Consider the following 15,763-nt stretch of genomic DNA (forward strand, 5'->3'; position numbering starts at 1 on the left):
TCTGGGAGGTATACATGGAAAATATACTATGTAAACGGGGCTTAACACCTACAATGGAAGGAGAAGTTAAACCATGCAGTCCTTTCACTCAGGAAGAAGTAAGGAAAGTGATCTCAAGTGCAAAATCTAACAAGGCGGCAGGCTCAGATGGCCTCTACAACGAATTTCTGAAGACATCTCTCCCTTACCTAGAAACAGTATGGCTAGAGCTGATGAACAAGTGTCTGGAAACAGGAAACATTCCAAATGTATGGAGAAAATCAGTCGTTAAGATGCTATACAAAGGGAAAGGAGAAGTAAACAAACCGGAATCGTATCGCGGAGTGGCTCTTGAATCAGCAGCTTTTAAGATTCTAACCAAACTGATAACCCAGAGAATCAATAGAATAGCAGACCCGCTTCTCCCTGACGAACAGTTCGGATTTAGAGCCGGGAGATCGACTCTGATGGCAGTGGAATGCCTCCTCCAAGATATTCACGAAACAACCAGAGAAAAGCAAGGCAAAATGTTCGTAATATTTATTGACTACTCCAAGGCTTTTGATACAGTAGATAGACAGAAACTTGTTAGAAAACTAGAGGAAATCATCGGTCGTACCTGGCTCACTAGACTAGTTGCCAACATACTTGCGGAGAACTATATCCAAATAAGCGACAATCTCTGCACATCAAGATGGATTCGGCAGACAAACGGGGTATTACAGGGGGACCCACTAAGCCCTCTGCTGTTTAACATCTTCACACAGGATGCAATAAAAGAAATTAAGAAGCAAACACGAAAGGTTAACGCGTACATATATGCGGACGACATGGCTATTGCGTCTGAGAATAAAGAGGAACTACAAGTTGCCATGGACTTAATTTTGGAATGGGCAGAAGATAATAAAATGGACCTTAATGCAAACAAAACAGAATTGGTTGTTTTTAGGAGGGGAGGAAAATTATCTAGAGGCGATTACATCCTGTGTAAAGGACAAAAATTACGAATTAGTAACCAGTACAAATATCTAGGGATCACAATACAGGTAACAGGAACAACATTCACAATACACCTAAAGGAGAGAATCATCGCAGCTATACGAAGCATTAGTGATATTAAACATTTTCCACAGCTATCTTTGGAGACAGCCATGGCTCTGTTTAATACGAAAGTTGTTCCAACAGCCATATATGGTCTAGAGCTAATATGGGAACACCTCTCAAAAAGACAACTGCAAGAGCTGGAAGGTTTGAAGGCTAGATTCTTGAAGAGAGTTCTATGAGTTTCTAAATATACATTATCAAGGCTAGTATACGTTCTGGCAAAGGAGACGTACTTCATTGAAGACATAAGACTTAGATTGTTACTCTCAGCGACAAGGAGTTACAGAGAGCTGCTACAAGAACTGCAAGCAAAGAGGGCTATGATATGGGACGAGTTTTACTCAACTGATGCGATGTTAAACAGGGACTGGACGCGTGGTGGATATGACCTGAGGCATACAGTGACCAGGTTTGCCGTACACGGGTTCCACCATAAGGTGTGCAGAACCATGGAATTTCACAAGTCAGGACCGGGTTGCGTATGTGTCTTCTGTGACCAACGATGCGGCATATACCATGCTATCGAATGTGTCCATAGAAAAGGAAGCTTGACACAACTGTGTAAATAACTGATCATGTTTTGCAAGCATTGACTGCATATTATCACTATTAGTGATATACATCTAAGTGTATTTAAGTGTATATATCATGACCATTTGGTTGCAATACTATTATTATTATTATATTTGTTAGTTCTACACACGCACACAATTTCAATAAAGTAGTACACCAATGCAGTTGACAATGTTTTCTGAGTACGAAGACCAAGCAGCAGACTCACAAAATGGGTTCAAAGCACTTGAAGTAGTTCAGGAAAAGACGTATCACCTAGACAATTGAGAGTGAGGAAATACGTATACAAGACTAGGAGATATAGGAAAAGCACAGGGACACAAGGTATACTAATCTTCACGCTAGAGTGGCCGTCTCAGCGACTTCAACAAAACATACACACCGGGCCAACATATAAGGGACAAGCAGGAGAGGGCAGGGGAACGACGGAAGGGTGGATATATGTGAGAGTGTATGACTTTGGACAAATGGAAAGAAATATCTGAGCAACGTATATGGGGGATGTAGAGAGGGCAAAGTGTCAGTGAAATCGTAAACAAAAGATGAAGAGGGGCGACAGTGTGTTGATATGAACATCAATGAAAATGTACACGCGATCGGTGGAGGGGGAGATGAGAATAAACGGTAGCTATGTGTCTTGGTTGAAGAGGAGGCGTTAGGGAGGGCGGGAGGCAAATGAGAATATGATGAAATATGTAAGTAGTGTCAATGTATTGTGGGAAAGTGGGGTTAGAGTTGTAAATTAGAGTGATCTAAGAACTGATTTAAGATACGTATGATTGTGGGAGAGGGCTTGTATACGAGATGTGCAATTGACGAGGGGAGTGGATAATTGTATTGTATTAAGTTGGAGTACAGGCATCGGCGAGGAGAGTTGTACAATGGGCAATGAAAAAAGAGATGACTGATATCAGCATCTACAGATCCACAATGGCATAGGGGATGCGGTTGTAAGCGAAATCGAAATTTACAGAGAGGTGTAAGGGAATGATTAAAGCGAAGACGTATGATATTGATGATATGACGACGAGTGTAGGTGGCGTGTTGATACCAGAAAGTAGTAGGTAGTATGGGTTGGAGACTATGATAGAATTTGCCCTTCTGACATGCAGATGTTGTCCATGTGTCTTGCCATATTTGTCGTTGTTGTGATTTGAGGAGAGATACGAAATCTGTGGCTGGAACAGAAAATGTAGCTGGGGTTGTAGATAAGAGGGAAGCCTCTTTCGCTAAGCGATCGGCTCGTTCATTGCCTGGTATGTTCTTATGTGCAGGTATCCAAATGAGGGTTATTTGGACACCTGATTGGTGTAAATTGAAGAGGATGTGTTTGACATTATAAACATACCAGTTCAGCGTAAACTTGTTAGATTTTAGTGTTTGGAGCACGGAGAGAGAGTCAGAGAATATATTAGCAGATTGTATGGATGAATGTTTGATGTACAGTAATGTTTGTCGTATGGCAAGGAGTTCAGCCGAAAAAATAGAAAAGTGGGACGATAAGTGAAACAATTCAGCATACTGAGTCTGTTCGTAATAAAAAGCAGCGCCGACACCACAAGAATTTTTGGATCCATCAGTATAAAAATTGGGACAGGCATTAGTGGATGAAATGCGAACTTTTTTAGAATGTAGAGGAAAAAATGAAAGCCGGTAAGGGAGCATAGCAAAAGAAGATTCTTTAGAATGAATAATAGTAGGAGTATATTGAATCACGTCGTATGCCACAGAATAGAATGGTAGCACATGACTACGAATAATAGTAGATTTAAAAGGGGAGACAGACTCAAATGCCCAAATTAAGGTAGGGGCTCGGCAAGGATGTGTGATAGGTGTTGAGAATGATTGAGCGAGTAATTGTATTTTGGGTAGAAGGTTATTGGAGAGCACGAGAAGTCGTTTGAGGAGATACTTAGATGCTAGAAATCTGCGTCGAAGGAGAAGAGGAGGGTCACCAGTTTCAACTAATAAGGCATTAGTAGGTGTGGTAGGCAACGCACCAAAACAAACTCGTAGTGCTTGATTTTGAATTGTGTTGAGGGATTGAAGGGCAGGTGGTGATGCAAGATCAATTATATGTGCACAGTAGTCGAAACGAGCACGGATGGTGGAGCAGTAGACTAATTTTGCTGTAGCAGGATCAGCTCCCCACGAACGACGGGTAATGGCTTTTAGGAGGTTAATATACGTGGCAGTACAATTGCGTAGGTGTTGTATATGTTGGGATAATTGTAATTTACGGTCAAGGATAATGCCAAGATATTTATGGTGCGAACGTATGGGAATTTCATAAGTATCGAACAGTAAAGACTCGGAGTTGTAAACCCGCTTGGTAGTAAAGATTACTGCAGAGCATTTATCGGGTGATAAAGAGAACCCATGAGTGTGTAACCAGGACTGAACTTGAATGAGCAGCCGTGTTATGCATTTGCGAGCAACATCTACGTCTTTATGGGAAAAGTAGAGAACTATGTCGTCGGCATACATAAGAATTCGGGCAGATTGGAGGGCAAGTTGCTCGAGGCCGGATAAATATAAAGCAAACAGTATTCCACTGAAGATATCACCTTGAGGGACGCCGACAGTAGCTTGACGAGGGGATGGCGTAGTGAGAGGAGGTTTGAACATTAGAGTGCGAGACGTTAACAGATGACGTAGAAGAGTTATGAAAGTGGTTGGGATGCCTTTCTGTGATAACACATCCCATAACATATTCAGGGGGACGGAATCAAAGGCACCTCGTATATCGAGGAAGACAGCAATAGTGTGTTCTTTTCGAGATTTAGCTAATAAGATGTCTATTATAAGCATATTGATCGCATCCTGAGCATTTCGACCTTTACAGTAAGCATACTGATACTTGGGAAGGAGGGAATAATATTCTAAGTACCAGAGAAACTTTTGGAGCAGGAGTTTAAGAAATAGTTTGCGTACACAAGACGGCAAAATTATTCCCCTAATATTGTGAGGGGAGGTCATTGGACGTCGAGGCTTTGGAACCGCAACGAGGAAAAACGTGTTCCACTCGGGAGGAGGAGTCGTAGTATGTAACACAAAATTAAAGTACTGAACAAGCACTTGTAGGGCTTTGGTCGGCAACTGTTGTAACATAGTATAAGAGATATAATCAGGACCGGGAGTGGATGATTTGCAGGAGTTAAGAACGGACGGACCGGGCGAGTTGTCCGTGCGCGTAGAGGCGCGCGGCTGTGAGCTTGCATCCGGGAGATAGTAGGTTCGAATCCCACTATCGGCAGCCCTGAAAATGGTTTTCCGTGGTTTCCCATTTTCACAACAGGCAAATGCTGGGGCTGTACCTTAATTAAGGCCACGGCCGCTTCCTTCCAACTCCTAGGCCTTTCCTATTCCATCGTCGCCATAAGACCTATCTGTGTCGGTGCGACGTAAAGCCCCTAGCAAAAAAAAAGAACGGACGTGAGCTCAGGGAGAGTGATGGGACGTGAAAGGACTGAACACTGATGAGTGGAAGCAGAGATAGCTGGAGTATAAGGTGGAAGTGCATGATCTGGAGTGAGGGACCTTGGAAAGTCATTCAGAATAGTCGGCGGGATTTGAGGGCGTGGGACGTGAGTGGAAGCCCGGGTGAGAGCACGGATATCATTCCATAATTGAGATGCAGAAATATGGTTATGGAAAGAGGATATAAAAGTTTTCCAGGCCTGTCGTCGTTTTTGATTGAATACACGTTTGATATGAGCAATATGATGTTTGAGGTGAAAGTAGTGTGAAGGGGTTAGGGTTTTACGATAAATTTTGAAGAGTCTCTTGCGTTTAAGGATTAATTGGTGACATTCACTGTCCCACCACTTTGAGAGGCACCAGTTGTCATGGAGTTTGATGGTGGTGTAAAAGGATGGTATAGGTCCAGACACTGTTTTATTATTTTGAGCAGTGAGTGATAGGATAATTCTGTTACAGGGAAGGTCTCCAATTGGGTTACCTTGTAGGAGTTAAAGCACGAAGCATTGAACTGTTTCATGGAACGTAGCGGAGCGATATAATGGTCGTTAAGTGGGTTTTTTGTAATATACCCGTGGCCATAAGTAACGAGGATAGGAAAGTGATCACTTGTATGAGTGTCACTGAGTACCCGCCACGTGGTTATAGAGGCAATGGAGTTGCGGCAAAGTGATAGATCGACTGCACTAGGCAACGAACCAGGGGGAGTGAGCCTGGTAGGGGAACCATCGTTCAGAAGCAAGAGATTATGTTGAGTTACAGCATGTAAGAACTGTGTGCCTTTGGAGGTGTTGAGCGGGGCTCCCCACTGAGTATGATGAATATTGACATCTCCCAAAAACAACAGTTGGGTATCAGGTGGAAACTGATTAAAAAATTTGAACCATTGGGCAAAAGAGATGTAGTTATCAGGGGGATTATACAAGTTTATAACATATGTGTTCTGATATATAAGACCTAGGGAATAGGTATTTGGTATTATGTATTGTAGATGTAATGGAGTGTACGATGACGAAGTATGTATCATAAGTGCGACACCATCAAATCCTGGTCCGTCATGGCGTTCGATAGAATATCCTGGAAAATAAAAGTGAGTTGTATGAGAAAACCAAGTTTCTTGCAAAGCGACTATATGAGGAGATGTTTCGTGCATGAGAATTTTGAATTCGTGTTGTTTATTTTGTAGGCTCCTAGCATTCCATTGAAGGATGCGTACTACCATTATTAAAGATAAGGTGTAAACTTTCGCGAAGTTTACTAATAACTGGTAATATATTGGGGTGATCTCCAATTAGTTGAGTAAGCTGCATTAGAAGATTGAGAACACACTGATGAACATGTTCTCGCTGTGGGAGTGTAGTACCTGTTTGAGGATGCTGTGCGGGTTGCAGAGGCATTGACGGGCTCGGTGTTGAGGGAGTTGGCTGACTGGGTTGAATGGGGTATTGATAATTCAGAGATTGAGAGGGGCGAGAGGATGTAGTGGATTGCACTAGCTGGAGATACGCAGCTCTATCATATCCGGGAGAAGGTTTAGGTGGCAAGTCATTAACAATCACTTGTGTGAATTTGCGTTTGCGAGGGGCGTCTGGTATTGGAGAAGGTGTTGAGAGGGCAGGGGAGGAAATTGTTGAATGTTATTATACTCAGAATAAGTAGGTGGAAATAGTCGAGAGGAAGCTTCTGAGAAGGAGATGTTATCAGTGCACATGAGTTTTTTGATTTCCACTTGCTTCTGATGAACAGCACAATCTGATGAACCCGTTTCGTGTTCCCGATTGCAATGTACACATAATTTGACATTAGCAAGGCAGTCTGAGGTAGGATGATTCAAACCACAGTTGCGACAGCGAAAGTTAGTGGACTGGCAATTGCGTATGGTGTGTCCATAACGCTGGCGTTTGGAACAAATAATGGGGTAAAATATAAAGGGATTGACTTCTAACATTACATGATAGATTGAAACATATTTGGGCAACGTTTTGGAGCAAAAAACAATCTTTGCGGAGCCGGTAGGTAGATATACTGCCTGACCATCTTGGAGGGATTTACGGCGTAGGCGATGAACAGAATGAACTTTGACGTCACTCTGAAGTAAAGTAAGAATATCGGATTCAGTTAGATCTTTCTCAACACCGCGTATAATGCCTACGCGGAAGATATTGGAGTGAGGAATAAAGGCATGCAACTTGTGTGTATCAAGGAACTTATTCTGCAGAAAGTCATTAGCATGATTAGGAGAGTGAAAGTTTACCTGAATCCTGTTACGGCCTTTATACTGGATGGATTTAACAGGAAAGTTCCTTTCATGGAGTAAACGCCCTATAGCCATAGGGTGTAGGTTGCCAATGTTATTACCTTGTTTGAATGAAACAAAAACAAGATATGGTCCTGGGTGGTTTAATGGGTATAAATTACATGCACTAGTATTAGGAGGTTGAGCAGGAGGGGGAGGGTTAGTATTGCATTGGGTCGAAGTTTGCAACGAAGGGGTAGTAGTAGAACTATCATTCACGTTTGTATCCATTTTAACTTCTTCTTCCCGTTCAACATTACTATTTGACGCGGGATGAAAGTCCCGAGTACCTCCACTATCAGAACTCATGCCACCACTGCACAATCACACGCACGCTAGCACTCGAACGCAGGAGTAAGTTCTAGAAACTTCAAACACCGAACACGAAAACTCGAACACAACGAACCGTACAGTACGATGTCGCGGACGAGACTACCTATTTAGAGCTGGGAACGGAGCAGTTGCTCCTATGATTGCAATCGGTAGTGCGAGTGCAGCGCTCTCTCCGGTATTCTCCCGTAGTCAACTGTTGCTTGGAAACCAATCGGCGGTTTCGGAGGGCGAGCGGAGGACGGAGCAACAATACTGAATGTGTGCTCGCTTGCACTTCCAGTAGTGGAGCGCAACGGATGTGGTAGCGACGTAGTAAATACTGCTTTATAAGTATGAAGAAGGCGAATATATGAAATATATACATTCGCATTTATCGCTAGCGTTTACTAATATATATATATTTCCGATAAAAGTCCATGCAATTAGAATAGACCTTTTTCATTATATTACCTTTGAAGTGTAATATATATGATAAACTATAAGTACTCTCGTACGTCCCCGCGGTGTTGGGGCCAGCGCGCCCGCCTGTCGCCCGGCGGCCCCGGGTTCGATTCCCAGCCGGGCCGGGTTTTTTAAAATTGTAATGAATACTATCCCAGTCCTGGGGACAGAGTGTTTGTGACGCGAGAAGCGTGACTCGATCCGGTGAACCAGCGCTTTCGGAGCTTGAACGCTAACCACTCGACAACCGCCGTTTCGTGTTCGTGAACCCATAGCACCGGTACATATTCAACGCGAAAAGTTATCTTGCGATTTTCTCGAGAACGCCTTAGTAGTACGCCGTACTACTTGCACATTATGTTGTCCTAATGGACTACTAAATGTGTACAAAGTTGGAAGGTAGTCCGTAATCCGAACTTCATGGCCTCCCCTTGTAAGTATATTGTACCTGTATTCAGTCAGCGCGTATTAAATTTGCTTGTTGTGTTGTGTAGGTAATGAAAAGTATATTAGAAAATAATTGTATTGTTTTGATATTTAATCCCGTTTTTAGATGGTATTCGCGTTTTAGAATATTTAAAGGCATTTAATGAATTTGTACAGAAATTTGTACCACAAATGCCACGAAGGCCATCTGATGCATGGCATTTCTTTGAAATTCATCATCATCATCATCATCATCTGTTTACCCTCCAGGTTCGGTTTTTCCCTCGGACTTAGCGAGGGATCCCACCTCTAGCGCCTCAAGGGCAGTGTCCTGGAGCTTCAGACTCTTGGTCGGGGGATACAACTGGGGAGTATGACCAATACCTCGCCCAGGCGGCCTCACCTGCTATGCTGAACAGGGGCCTTGTGGAGGGATGGGAAGATTGGAAGGGATAGGCAAGGATGAGGGAAGGAAGCGGCCGTGGCCTTAAGTTAGGTACCATCCCGGCATTCGCCTGGAGGAGAAGTGGGAAACCACGGAAAACCACTTCGACGATGGCTCAGGTGGGAATCGAACCCACCTCTACTCAGTTGACCTCCCGAGGCTGAGTGGACCCCGTTCCAGCCCTCGTACCACTTTTCAAATTTCGTGGCAGAGCCGGGAATCGAACCCGGGCCTCCGGGGGTGGCAGCTAATCACGCTAACCACTACACCACAGAGGCGGACGCAAACTGAATTTCAACAGATCAAAATCTGTTATTCACAGCGTAACAAAATAATGAGGCAATCTTGAAACGACTGCAGCATTTGAATGACAAACGTAGAAAGACACATGCATCTGTGGAATTGATACTGAAGCCTAAATTGTAGTTCCACCCAAGATCACCATTACTATTGCCCACATTAAAGTATTTGAATTTTCCGCCAGTGAATTCAATCGGAGGACTATCGGAGGTCTCCAGAGGAAGAGCGAAAACAATTGCCTATATTCTGTACAACGTAAAAGTTTCTGAGTAGGTAAATGGCCGTCTCTGCCGCGCGCGATGTGTTCGAGAATGATGACGATTTAGCTGAATATATTAACAGACTCTGTGCCAATGACGACTATATTGAGTCTGATGAAGATGCAGCTATATCAGGCTCATGTAATAATGATGTTGGCGATGTTATTTCAGAGACAGGAAGTGAGTGTAGCGATGACATTCCACAGTACAATAAACCTCGTGGTATTGTCATTAGTGAAAGTGACAGTAATGCTGATTCGGAAAGTGACAGAAATGAAGATAGTGTAGGCCGTGATGCAGGCAGTAATGACAACAATGCCTACATGCATAACACAGTGTTCAGTGAAGTTTCAGTTTGGAAATGACACACGGTTCGAGACCTCCCCGCTGTATCTCGAAACACCCAGTCATAAAATATTTTTTAAAATAGAAACTTTAGTGCCTAGGTTATTGAAATTTTGCAAATAGTGAACCAAGAGCATGTATCTGCAGACAATAATATTTTTCAGTGCATAATTTTAATTTTGATTTGTGTTTCTTCATCTCAATTTTTTTCAATTTTCATCATCATCATCATCATCATCATCATCTGTTTACCCTCTAGGGTCGGTTTTTCCCTCGGACTCAGCGAGGGATCCCACCTATACCATCTCAAGGGCAGTGTCCTGGAGCTTCGGACTCTGAGTCGGGGATACAGCTGGGGAGGATGACCAGTACCTCGCCCAGGCTGCCTCACCTGCTATGCTGAACAGGGGCCTTGTGGAGGGATGGGAAGATTGGAAGGGATAGGCAAGGAAGAGGGAAGGAAGCGGCCGTGGCCTTAAGTTAGTTACCATCCCGGCATTTGCTTGGAGGAGAAGTGCGAAACTATGGAAAACCACTTCGAGGATGTCTGAAGTGGGAATCGACACCTGATTCTACACAGTTGACCTCTCAAGGCTGAGTGGACCCCGTTCCAGCCTTCGTACCACTTTTGAAATTTCGTGGCAGGGCCAGGAATCGAACTCGGGCCTCCGGGAGTGGCAGCTAATCACGCTAATGAGATATTTTTACCCATGCATTTTCTTTCATAGAATAATCCTTTAGGCGGTGTCGCATTTGCCATATGACAGCAACACATCACATTTTTATCCAAGATAATCTGAACGTTAACATGTAAACACTGACAAGAATCACTACTGCTATGACGGTAAGGCCAACGTATGAAGTGTTGTTACCTGAGCAATGGGGCCGATGACCTAGATGTTAGGCCCCTTTAGACAACAAGCATCACCATCATCGAGCAGAGAAAAGTTTACAGTTCATTTACTCAAAATACTTTTCTCTCAGTGAATTTTTTATTTAAAATTCTTCTTCTTTTTCCCTATTTGTTTTACGTCGCACCGACATAGATAGGTCTTATGACGACGGTGGAATAGGAAAGGGCTAGCAGTGGGAAGGAACCGGCCTTGGCCTTAATTAAGGTACAGCCTGATGTGAAAATGGGAAACCACGGAAAACCATCTCCAGGGCTACCGACAGTGAGGTTCGAACCCACTATCTCCCGCATGCAAGCTCACAGCTACACGCCGTGCGGCCAACTTGTTCCACCGTACTGCATTTCAAGTAAATATTATTGTCTGAATTTAGCACGGCCAACTTGCCCGGTATTTAATATTCTAGTGAAAGGTATGAATGAAATGTAATCTGAAACTATATATATTGAAATTAAAATTTAAACATGTTTGAGTCAAAATATTTATGTTATGCATACAACGAATATGGAAAAAGTAAGACTTGTCCAGCCCCCTTCCTGAGAACAGTGCTTGAAGAATTTAAAAACTCTAATTGAACAATGACTCTTAATCTCAATATTAACATCAGAAGACAAAAGTATTGTGGTAAGTTTTGCTATGTATCTGAATGCCATGATAATAAAAACGATTACTATTATTCCTCACAATTAAGGAACGTCAGTTGGACTACTCCATCCTCCGCAGTTTCATTTTACGACGTTATTTTGGCACATATCTATGAAAGTAGCCTTTAGAGTTAATCATTTTAACAATTTTAGTCAATGTAACATACTATTGTATTCCCTAGATTAAGATACATCGGCAATCAGAGTCAATATTAGAATGTCAGCTGGACTAAGTCATCTCCCGGCAGTTTCATTTCACGACGTCATTTTGGCAAATATCAACGAAAGTAACCTTTAGGATTAATCATTTTAACAGTATTAACCTATGTAACATTATCCATAACTCTAAATTACGATAAATCGGCAATCAAAATCAATATATTTTCCATAAAGAAGTATGCATTTCTACCACAAATAGGTCGGCCGCCAGCGCCACGTGTCGAGCTGTGTAACTACTCCGAATACAGTGCGAGGACCCGATTGTCAAGGCCGGTAAGGAGCTAGCTAGAGCGACGCATCAAGTCGGCCGTGGCTTAATGCTAGCGCAATAATAGGTATAGAGCTGGGAACGGTAGGAGCGGAGCGGAGCAGTTGTTTTCGCTCGTCCTCCGGAGACCTCCGGTAGTCCTCCGATTGAATTCACGGGCGGAAAATTCAAATGCAATAATGTGGGCAATGTTATAACGGTGATCTTAGGGGGAATTCATCATCATCATCATCATCATCTGTTTACCCTCCAGGTTCGGTTTTTCCCTCGGACTTAGCGAGGGATCCCACCTCTACCGCCTCAAGGGCAGTGTCCTGGAGCTTCAGACTCTTGGTCGGGGATACAACTGGGGAGTATGACCAGTACCTCGCCCAGGCGGCCTCACCTGCTATGCTGAACAGGGGCCTTGTGGAGGGATGGGAAGATTGGAAGGGATAGGTAAGGAAGATGGAAGGAAGCGGCCGTGGCCTTAAGTTAGGTACCGTCCCGGCATTCGCCTGGAGGAGAAGTGGGAAACCACGGAAAACCACTTCCAGGATGGCTGAGGTGGGAATCGAACCCACCTCTACTCAGTTGACCTCCCGAGGCTGAGTGGACCCCGTTCCAGCCCTCGTACCACTTTTCAAATTTCGTGGCAGAGCCGGGAATCGAACCCGGGCCTCCGGGGGTGGCAGCTAATCACGCTAACCACTACACCACATAGGCGGACTTAGGGGGAATTACAATTTAAATTTCATTACTAATTCCACAGATGCATGTGTTCCCCCACGTTTGTCATTCAAATGCTGTAGTCGTTTCAAGATCGCCGCATTATTTGTTACGTTATGAACAACAGATTTTGATCTGCTGACATTCAGTTTGCAATAGGTGCAGGTGGATAGAATACTGTAGACTGAATATTGGCACATATTATACCATTGCAAATGCGTTTACAATATTATTCATAGTAAAACAGTTTAAGCAATAAGTACATTCCAGTGCATGTAAACATGTATTATATACGATGCTCTTACATTGTGTTATACGTGTAGTTCATTTATGACGGAAGAGTACGTCCGGCTCCATGACTAAATGGGTACCGTGCTGGCCATTGGTCACAGGGGTCCCAGGTTCGATTCCCGGCAGGATCGGGAATTTTAATTTTAATTGGTTAATTTCGCTGGTACTGGAGCTGGGTGTATGTGTCTTCTTCATAATCATTTCATCCTCATCACGACGTTAGGTCGCCTGAGGGTGTCAAATCAAAAGACCTGCATCTGGTGAGCCGAACTTGTCCTCGGACACTCCCGGCACTAAAAGCCATACGCCAAATCATTTTTTAATAAAGAGTACGAACTGATTGGTATTGGTTATATGCTGTACCGGCTGTAAATGGATGAAGAAAGACGAAGAAAATTAAATTCTTTCTAACAGGAATAAAGCTCCTAAATGACCAATTTTAGCATGCTTTTCAATTTGGTTTGCTTTTTGGTCAAGTTCAGATATCGTAAAACTTTTTTTCTGATTTCATTACCCGTATGCTACTTCTCAATTTACAGATTGTTTTCTGTAATCTGATATTTAATTTTCTCATGCGTATAGTTTTTTAGATTTAACAGAGATACTCGTAGACTTTCCTTGATATAGAAACGAGACTTGTACTCCTCTATTCGTTTGTGGCTGACGTATGAAGGTATTGTATATTTATCGTTATCTGAATCGGAACTTTTGCTAAATTTTGATGGCAATACATCATTTTTGGGAGCTGGACGCTTCTTGCGTTTGACATTTTCCTGTTTGTGAACAGGATACACAATGAAACCAGAAGGAAGTTTGATTGATGTGCTTACACTGAAATCTGTTTTATGAGAAGGATTGCTAGGTACCTAAAGAGATCCTACTATATCACCTTTCCTAAGAAATAGTTTGCTTCCATTTCTCCCTTAAACCGCACTCGGAAGGGAAACTATGGAACGTCATTTTTCATGCTTTTTTAGTGTCATCCGAAATACAGAGAGCTACACAACAGTGCACCTTCTTCTCAACCTCAGAGACACTCACCGACAGAAACAATATTCGCAATAAATTGCACAAAATGAACACAGCATAATTATTACTCCGCATATCACAATGTTAAAGTCCGCCAAGAACAGAACGGAAACCTGACATCTAGCGGCCAAACCGTGAACACGGTCGGGCCGCTTTTTCAGCGACAAATTAGCAGCTATGTCCCGGCCTTGTATATCTCGTAGGCAACGGTATGTGGTAGCGATCACACACTTCTTCACATAGAGAGCACACACACTCTAGTAGAGCTGGGAACGGAGCAGTTGCTCCCATGATTGCAATCGGTAGTGCGAGTGCAGCGCTCTCTCCGGTATTCTCCGGTAGTCAACTGTTGCTTGGAAACCAATAGGCGGTTTCGGAGGGCGAGCGGAGGACGGAGCAACAATACTGAATGTGTGCTCGCTTGCACTTCCAGTAGTGGAGCGCAACGGATGTGGTAGCGACGTAGTAAATACTGCTTTATAAGTATGAAGAAGGCGAATATATGAAATATATACATTCGCATTTATCGCTAACGTTTACTAATATATATATTTCCGATAAAAGTCCATGCAATTAGAATAGACCTTTTTCATTATATTACCTTTGAAGTGTAATATATATGATAAACTATAAGTACTCTCGTACGTCCCCGCGGTGTTGGGGCCAGCGCGCCCGCCTGTCGCCCGGCGGCCCCGGGTTCGATTCCCAGCCGGGCCGGGTTTTTTAAAATTGTAATGAATACTATCCCAGTCCTGGGGACAGAGTGTTTGTGACGCGAAAAGCGTGACTCGATCCGGTGAACCAGCGCTTTCGGAGCTTGAACGCTAACCACTCGACAACCGCCGTTTCGTGTTCGTGAACCCATAGCACCGGTACATATTCAACGCGAAAAGTTATCTTGCGATTTTCTCGAGAACGCCTTAGTAGTACGCCGTACTACTTGCACATTATGTTGTCCTAATGGACTACTAAATGTGTACAAAGTTGGAAGGTAGTCCGTAATCCGAACTTCATGGCCTCCCCTTGTAAGTATATTGTACCTGTATTCAGTCAGCGCGTATTAAATTTGCGTCTATATTTCCTCTGCTTGTTGTGTTGTGTAGGTAATGAAAAGTATATTAGAAAATAATTGTATTGTTTTGATATTTAATCCCGTTTTTAGATGGTATTCGCGTTTTAGAATATTTAAAGGCATTTAATGAATTTGTACAGAAATTTGTACCACAAATGCCACGAAGGCCATCTGATGCATGGCATTTCTTTGAAATTCATCATCATCATCATCATCATCTGTTTACCCTCCAGGTTCGGTTTTTCCCTCGGACTTAGCGAGGGATCCCACCTCTAGCGCCTCAAGGGCAGTGTCCTGGAGCTTCAGACTCTTGGTCGGGGGATACAACTGGGGAGTATGACCAATACCTCGCCCAGGCGGCCTCACCTGCTATGCTGAACAGGGGCCTTGTGGAGGGATGGGAAGATTGGAAGGGATAGGCAAGGATGAGGGAAGGAAGCGGCCGTGGCCTTAAGTTAGGTACCATCCCGGCATTCGCCTGGAGGAGAAGTGGGAAACCACGGAAAACCACTTCGACGATGGCTCAGGTGGGAATCGAACCCACCTCTACTCAGTTGACCTCCCGAGGCTGAGTGGACCCCGTTCCAGCCCTCGTACCACTTTTCAAATTTCGTGGCAGAGCCGGGAATCGAACCCGGG

Source organism: Anabrus simplex, chromosome 2 (assembly GCF_040414725.1).
Source record: "Anabrus simplex isolate iqAnaSimp1 chromosome 2, ASM4041472v1, whole genome shotgun sequence".
Lineage (NCBI taxonomy): Eukaryota > Metazoa > Arthropoda > Insecta > Orthoptera > Tettigoniidae > Anabrus > Anabrus simplex.